Source organism: Mustela erminea, chromosome 8 (genome assembly GCF_009829155.1).
Source record: "Mustela erminea isolate mMusErm1 chromosome 8, mMusErm1.Pri, whole genome shotgun sequence".
Classification (NCBI taxonomy): Eukaryota; Metazoa; Chordata; class Mammalia; order Carnivora; family Mustelidae; genus Mustela; species Mustela erminea.
The window spans coordinates 49,011,603-49,019,419 of NC_045621.1; the positions used below are offsets into that span (position 1 = coordinate 49,011,603).

A 7,817-nucleotide genomic window follows, 5' to 3' on the forward strand; every position below is an offset into this window, starting at 1 on the left:
CATTAATTAAAAACACAGCATGTGAGTTTTCTCACATCCAAGTCTATGGCCAAAGCATCCAATTACTGTCCTAACGCAACTCTGCCTTTCCAAAATTCAAAGGATGCACACGAACAAGAACAGGTTAAAATCATGACTGCTATTCAAACTGACTTTCCAACTGGACCAGAGAATTGAAATTAGTCACGTATATGTGTGTATAGTACATCTGAATAGTCAATTTCATTCATGTAACCAAATATTTATTTTCTTATAACCCAATTCCTGAGGTATGAATAAAAGCTTTAACTGAGAAGGATTTGTTTATCTTTTCATTATTAATATCTTTGGCTCTACTTCTATCATTGGGGTTAATGAAAATATTTGGGACAGGAAACATTTTTAAATTTTACAAGGTTTAAAAAATTATGAGGTTTATTGGTCCAGCATTTTTTAAAAATTATTATCTAATACATTTTATGTTGGGTTAATGGTGAAATATTTTGGCATTAAGAACAAAAGGAATTTTGCCTAGGGCTTTTCTCATTTGCAAAATGAACTAAAAAACAAAGCCCAACATTCTCCTATTCCATTATCCCATTATGGGCTCCATTGGCCAATAAAAAGTATCCAGCTGAGTACAGGGATTGGGGTCCAATCTTAATTTATTCAGTTTGAAGCCTTCCAATTAATCACCTCAGTTCAATAATTTCCAACTCTTATTTCATCTTGTCCCAGATAGACCCAACCTAAATGACTGTTTCAGGAAAAAAAGTGGTTGTTCTACAAGTCTGTTGAGAAATTTCTGCAAAAAATAAAAGGCAAGCAGACTGAATATGGAAATTTACACAATTCCAAGAGAATTTATTGTGCCCTGCAATAATTTAGTTTTACCTCTGTGCCCCTTAGAGGCAGATCAATCACCAATCACTGAACAAAATACCAAATTCTCAAACTGTCTGCAAATGCACTGCAATTCATTTGGGTCAATTTATTTTTTATTTTTATATATTTTTTTTAAATAACACATTAATTGAAGACAATTTAGAAAGCATACAGAAGTAACAAGAAAATGAAATCACTCATATTTTCCTTCTACTTCTAAGAGATTTTGTGAACATTCTGTTCTTTAATTTTTCAGTCCTCCATGTGTGCATGTATGAGTGTGTGTGTGTGTGTGTGTGTGTGTGTGTGTAGTATTCTAGAGAGCCGAGTGTTAGAATAATTTGACCATATTATTCACTTTAGCCACATTAACCTATTTATCTCCATCACATCAAGACCTGTATCTGGTCTCTGTCTTAAAATGCTTTGAGCTTAGAATTCTATTTTGAGCTCATGTTATTTGTTGCTTCTCATGCCCCACAAGAGTTAGCGAATTTCTTGCCTGGATACTGACCACTTTAGTTGTAACCTCTCTACAGGATTCTAGCTAATATTTTGTTTCCACCTGTGAGACCTGTCCAGCTTGCCTTTCCCACTGGACACCTGACCCCTTTTTGGTATTACCGTCTACCTCTATTCCACCTTCCCCTCTGGTTTTCAACTTCCAGCCGCACCACAGCTTCCTGCCTACCTTCTCTTTCATTCCACTTGGGACATCTTGCCTCTTGCTATATCTCCTAACATTATCATTTTCTTTATTAGATGTTCCCAAACGTGTCTTCCTAACATTCTGATGTCAGCCCTGTTGGTCTGTCATATCCCTCCACTAAAAGAAACCCACTTCTGACTCTTGATATGTAAATAGTATATTAAGGTCTCTGGGTACTCAGCAGTTGAAGCCTAAGGAGATTTCCTGCCCCTTTCTTTCTGAGCTTAGAATGATAGCATTTTTGTAGAACAGTATTTTAAAGCAGTTACCTGCACAATTATGCTAAGCTTTATGCAGTTATAAAACGAGCATAATTTTCATTCTTGCAAAGCAAAGCACAGATGCACAAGTTCATCCCAGACAGGAAAGATTGCTATATAAGGGAGTTGTGAGAATATTCTTCAATGTGATGTTACAACAATTCACTGGACTTAAAAACAATATAATTTTCAATAAGATACTCTCTAACTTGTTCTGATGTGGATCCTCTGGTCCTCTATACTTATCCTGAGTTCATGCCCCAACTGTTTTCCCCAACTACAGCACTAACAATTACCATTATGGGAGAAGTTCACATTTTCGTTCAGGAAAACAATCTACAAACCTAACCATGATTATCTGTAAGCTTTTATTGCTTTCTCCTGGTTGAATATTGCTACTTTAAACTCACAACACAAAGCTGTTGGGAAAAATCTAGGAAGTCCAAAATATGGACCTCTCAAACGTTTTGATATCTTCTCTGATCCTTAATTAAGGGCTCTGCTACATTATTCAGAACACCCAAAGCAATAATCAGGCAAGAGTGAACAAGACAGGAAATTTTCAACTGAAAAGCAAAAGACAAAGGTTCAGGTAGGCAGACAGAGCACAAGCTACCATTCCCTCTTTATCGTTCCAGCAATGCTCTCCCCTCTCCATATATCAAGTCTTTTTTCCCTAATGGGTCATCCCTATCAACCTGCAACTTGAAACACAGAGTGATGCTTTCAGCTTCCCTCCTCCCCTTAACAACTCTCTACTTTCAAAACAAACACCCATCACACACACACACACACACACACACACACACACACACTCATACACACACACTCATGCACACTCACCCAGACTCAGAATACAAACTGTTCGGTGCATATCTAGCTAGTTGTAAGATCAAAACAATCAGGAGAGGACATGAAGATTTATTCTATGTTCCTATCCTTCTCTTCCAGAGGACAAAATACACAACAAGTTGGAAAATCATACTTAAAAAAATAATAATAAAACACATATTTGGGACACCCCACGCCTCACTTTCTACTGTACTCCCAAGGGGAGGGTGGGTGCCTAAGAGCATTTCCCCAGAAGTGTGAGGGTGATTTTGGATAGAGGGGATTGCCAACCACTTTGGTGGTAAGTAGCAGGCCTAATAGGATGCCGGGCAGGCCTGGGAAAAGGGTCAGCAGAGAGGAGAAGGAACAAGTAACCATCACCTCTGGTTTCCTAAACAGGAAGTCTGAGGGAGTGGGGATTTTCCAGGTCTTTTGTGAACTTAGAATAGGCACTTGAAAGTATCTGGTAAGACGATTCAGTCCCAAAAGAGGCCAGCCAAAAGAATGAGGGGGGTCTCCCCAGGCACCCTTGTGAGAATAACATTGTCTTTCATCCCTATGTGACAACTCCTGACACACCTTGATGCTCAGGGAAGACAAGGCAGGATGGAAGTCCACTAATTCCTTAAGATCATCCAACTTTTGGATGATTATCCAAAATGCTTCATTGTGAAAGCACACAATGTAGGTTCCAAGCAGATGCGGCATAGTCTCATGTCCCTCCAGGGAAGGCTGTTGTGCTGATGGGCAAGAACACCATGATGCACAAGCCCCCTCCAAAGGCACCTAGAGAACAAGCAGCTCTAGAGAAACTGCTGCCTCACATCCAGGGGAATATGCGCTTTGTGCCCACCAAGGAGGGCCTCACTGAGATCAGGGACATGCTGCCAGCCAGCAAGGTGCCAGCTGGTGCCATAGCCCTCTGTGAAGTCACTATGCCAGCCCAGAACACTGGTCTAGGGCCCAAAAAGTCTTCCATCTTCCAGGCTCTAGGCATCATCACGGAAGTCTTCAAGGGCACCAGTGAAATCCTGACTGATAAGCAGCTGATTAAGACTGGAGACAAAGTGGGAGCCCGCAAAACACACTGCTGAACATGCTGAACATCTCCCCCCTTCTCCTGTGAGCTGCTCATCCAGCTCGTGTTTGACAATGGCAAACACCCTGAAGTGCCCGATGACACTGAGGAAACTGCATTCTCACTTCCTGGACGGTGTCCACTATGTTGTCAGTGTATGTCTGCAGACAGGCTACCCAGCTGTGGCATCAGTGTCCCTTTCTATCATTAATGGATACAAGTGGGTCCTGGCTTTGTCTGCAGAGGCTGATGACCCCTTCCCACTGCAAAGGTTCGGGCCTTCTCAGCTGATCCTTCTGCCTTTGTGGCTGATACCCCCATGGCCACGGCCACCACTGCTGCACCTGCTCCTGCCACAGCCCCAGCCAAGGTTGAAACAAGGGAAGAGTTGGAGGAGTTGGACAAGGATATGGGATTTGGTCTCCTTGACTAATCGCCAAAAAGCAACCAATTCAGCCAAATCTATTTGTGAAACAAGAAAATAAAGTCATACTTCTCTTAAAAAAAAAAAAAAAAAAAGAATGAAGAGAACCACGCTAGCAAAAACTTGAAAAGGATGGGGGGGTAATGCTGCCTCTACAGGATCCCCTGCATTATGCTATAAATGGTATCAGTTGGACACAGAAGATCATCTACCATGACAAAGAGAAGAGCCAATGCTGGGCATCCTCCATGTCTAGAAATTCAGCTACAGACATCAACAGCTGGACTGCACTGGCACCTGGGCAAGACTAAGGGAGGGGACCAGCCTGTATGCTGCCACACCATATGCTCTCCACATAAGCAAACTCCCTCTCTTCTTACCACTGCCAGCTAACAGAACCTGGAGCCCAGTGAAACAGAAGCAGGACCAATAAAAGGGAAAAGAGAAGACCGGGAGACAGAGCTCAGAACAGCTAAGATAATAATATGCAAATCTGACTGAACATTTACACAAAAGAAACATTTATAAGGCAGTTGACTAGAATACATAAAGGTGACAAGATCGTTTTCCACTGCCAAGTGAGAATAATGACTTAAAAAGGAAGTTCTATTTAAAAAAAAGAGAGCTTTGCTTTTTTCCCACCTATTTTGTAATCATTTGTGTAACTTCTGATGTCATGTACCCACAAAAATCAGAAGGAAGAGAACTGACCCATCAAGAAGAGGACTGAGAAATAAGATAATGAATGGAATGAGATCACAATGACCATATCAGGTGGAAGGAATGACCCTGATTTAAGATGAATTTTCTAGGTCTCAGGTAAGACCAAGAACAGGTTCTTTTTTACCTTTACACAGGAAAACAGACTTACACAACACAATAAAAGGACAAGTGGGGTTTGATGCCTATTTCCAACTTCTCAAATCCAATGGGAATGGAAGGGAGTGCCTCCAGCCAAAGAGGGAAGATAAATCTTTTTCAACACTTCAGGCAGTACGTAATGATGGTTGAGAAGTCAGAATGGGGAAGGAAGTGTAGTGTGGCAGCCTCTGGGTCCTCAGGATACTGAATTTTTTATCAGTCCAGCCAAAAGGAAGTCTTTCCATCAGCAGGACCCAAGAGATGCTACACAGCAGCATTGGTCAGGTATGCATTCTACTGTCCAATGCTGCTCAGAGAGAAAACATCAACCTTTTTTTGCCATAAGGCACCTGATTTTGTGGGACTTATGAGGATGGCCAGGCAAACACGGAGCAACCTAGGCACACTCAGGGAAACCAGCTCCCTTAAGCATGTTGGGAATGGTCAGGCAGACAGAAGCTGAAGTTTCTTAAGAGGTGGGAAGTGGGTGGAACTCTTAAAATGCAGGACTAGAGTGCCTGGGTGGCTCAGTAAGTTGGGCATCTGACTCTTGATTTTGGCTAGGGTCATGATCTAGGGGTCATGTGACTGAGCGCCACGTGGGCCTCCATGCTCAGTGCAGAGCCTGCTTGGGATTCTCTCTTCCTCTTCCCCCACCCGGCTCGCATGTGCATTGTCCCCAGCACCCTCCATCTAAAATAAATAAATGAATAAAATCTTTTTAATTAGTTAATTAATTAAATGCAGGACTGAAACTCTATCATACAATCTTGCTTCAAAAATCAAAGTGAACTTTTTTGGGGGTGCCTGGGTGGCTCAGTGGGTTAAAGACTCTGCCTTCGGCTCAGGTCATGATCCCAGGGTCCTGGGATCGAGCCCCGCATCGGGCTCTCTGCTCAGCAGGGAGCCTTCTTCCTCCTCTCTCTGACTGCCTCTTTGCCTACTTGTAATCTCTGTCTGTCAAATAAATAAATAAAATTTAAAAAAAATCAAAGTGAACTTTTTAAAATAACTTGTACCAGACAATTTTATATTTAAGGTATGGGTTTCACTTATAATGTAGAGGATGATGTGGAAATAAAATAATAAAAAAATAAACCTCCATTCTTAATAGAATTTGCTTAGAAGGGCATCAGCCCCTGGAGGATTGTCTTCTTAGACCAAGACTCCTAGGACTGTCTGCGCAATTACTAACACTTCCTTACTGCATATTACAAAACTCTACTGTAGTATGAAAGTTCTGTTGATAACATGGGGCTCTTTGTGTCAATAGATGTTTACATACAGAAATGAAACATCTTAAAATTTCTTCTAATTTATTTATAAAGATATTTCTGCCACTAACAAACCCAGTGTATTATCAAAATGCAAATGATAACATTTAGCCAAGTGTGTGGTCTGAACAAAGGAAAAAGAAGCTCTAGAGACACTGACAAGCCAAACAAATAATAGCAGAAGGAATCTTAATATTTATACTTTTTGTATGACTCCCCACTACAATTCCGAAAGGGTTGAAAGATAACAAATTATTGAATCCTGTTTTAAAATGACTTAGAATCTTAATCTCCATTTTTAACTTGCCAAGATTTCTAAGAAGATATTTAACTACATTCCCACTTGGCCTCATTAAATTTCATATAAATGTGTTTACCATCTCAATTGTATAACATTGAAAATATTGCCTTATAAATATTTTATCAACAAGAAGTACTAGCACTCCCCCACCCACTGACTATGAGAGAACAAAACTGTCTTTGGATAGAAGAAAAAATTCTTTATATATCCACAAGTTTTGACAAATGTGGGGAATTTATCTTGAGTCATTCTGAATGGAAGCTTCTAAATTCCAAATGTGAGAAGCCTGTGAAGGACATTAGTTCCTCTTGAGCTTTTAGGATTGAAACCCAGCCTGTTAGTTTGTGACACCAATCTTCACAGCCTATAGATGATTCACCTAATGTATATGGAAAAGCTACAGTGATACTGGATTTAAAAAAAAAGATGTTTGTTAGAAATTGGACATACTTTTCTGCAGTTAAAAGCTTTAAAAAACAGTGGTACCATCCTGCTTTTCAACACACATGTAAACCATCAGTAACTGTCTTTCTTTTTTTTTTTCTTTAAAGATTTTATTTATTTATTTATTTGACAGACAGAGATCACAAGTAGGAGAGAGGCAGGCAGAGAGAGAGGAGGAAGCAGGCTCCCTGCTGAGCAGAGAGCCCAATGCGGGACTCGATCCCAGGACCCTGAGATCATGACCTGAGCCGAAGGCAGAGGCTTGGCTTTAACCCACTGAACCACCCAGGTGCCCCAGTAACTGTCTTTCTTTATCTCAGTTTGCATTTCAGGATTTAAAGTATTTGGGAGCGGGGGCGCCTGGGTGGCTCAGTGGGTTAAAGCCTCTGCCTTCGGCTCAGGTCATGATCCCACGGTCCCGGGATCGAGCCCTGAATTGGGCTCTCTGCTCTGCAGGGAACCTGCTTCCTCCTCTCCCTCTCTCTGCCTACTTGTGATCTCTGTCTGTCAAATAAGTAAATAAAAATCTTTTTTAAAATAAATAAATAAATAAAAGTACTTGAGGGGTACCTGGGTGGCTCAGGAAGTTAAGTATCTGTTTTCAGCTCAGGTCATGATCCCAGGGTCCTGGGATCAAGCCTTATACCAGGCTCCTTGCTCAACAGGGAGCCTGCTTCTCCCTCTCCCTCTGCCCTTTCCCCCACTCACACTCGTTCTCTCTCAAATAAATAAAACTTTTTTTTTTTTTTAAAGAAGTACTCTCCATGGTGT

General features: G+C 41.1%; 1 pseudogene; it reads left to right on the top strand.

Moving 5' to 3' along the window:
• Positions 1–3,247: 3,247 nt before the first annotated feature.
• On the top strand, positions 3,248–4,777 carry LOC116597590 (annotated as a pseudogene).
• The last annotated feature ends 3,040 nt before the right edge of the window (positions 4,778–7,817 follow it).